Below are 520 nucleotides of genomic sequence, written 5' to 3' on the forward strand. Positions count from 1 at the left end.
TCATCTGAAAGCTGAATAATGTATAAATCTCAATTTCGGAAAATTTGACACTTAAGACTGGTTTTGTGGTCTAGGGTCACATTTTGTTAATACACATTAAGTAAACTTTTAAAAAGGTTTCATGTTGTCTGGGACAGATATCCCAGGGCCCAAAGCTTTTTTTTGCTTGTAAAATCTGACTACTAGCACAAGCCAGTAGTAGGCTCAAGGAACATTTCCTTGAGTTGGACATACTGAACAAAAACATCCCTTTATGAAGTAGGTAATTTGAGCAAATCAGTGGATCTGCTGACCAACTGAACAAGAGGGCAAGTAATTTGTTCAGTTCAGCATGTGAGTCAGCAATTTGTTCAGTACAGCAAAATGAGTGCAGCACCTTATCATTATGTAATTGTGCACAGACAGACATGACAAAAAGACAGACAATGTCAACTATCTCTTATCAGAGTATTAGTAGACTGCCTGTTTAATATCTGCTAACGTTTTATTTTGATGCCCCCCCCCCCAAACAACAATTCAC

This window comes from Sinocyclocheilus anshuiensis, unplaced genomic scaffold (assembly GCF_001515605.1).
Source record: "Sinocyclocheilus anshuiensis isolate Anshui unplaced genomic scaffold, SAMN03320099.WGS_v1.1 scaffold1018, whole genome shotgun sequence".
Taxonomy (NCBI): domain Eukaryota; kingdom Metazoa; phylum Chordata; class Actinopteri; order Cypriniformes; family Cyprinidae; genus Sinocyclocheilus; species Sinocyclocheilus anshuiensis.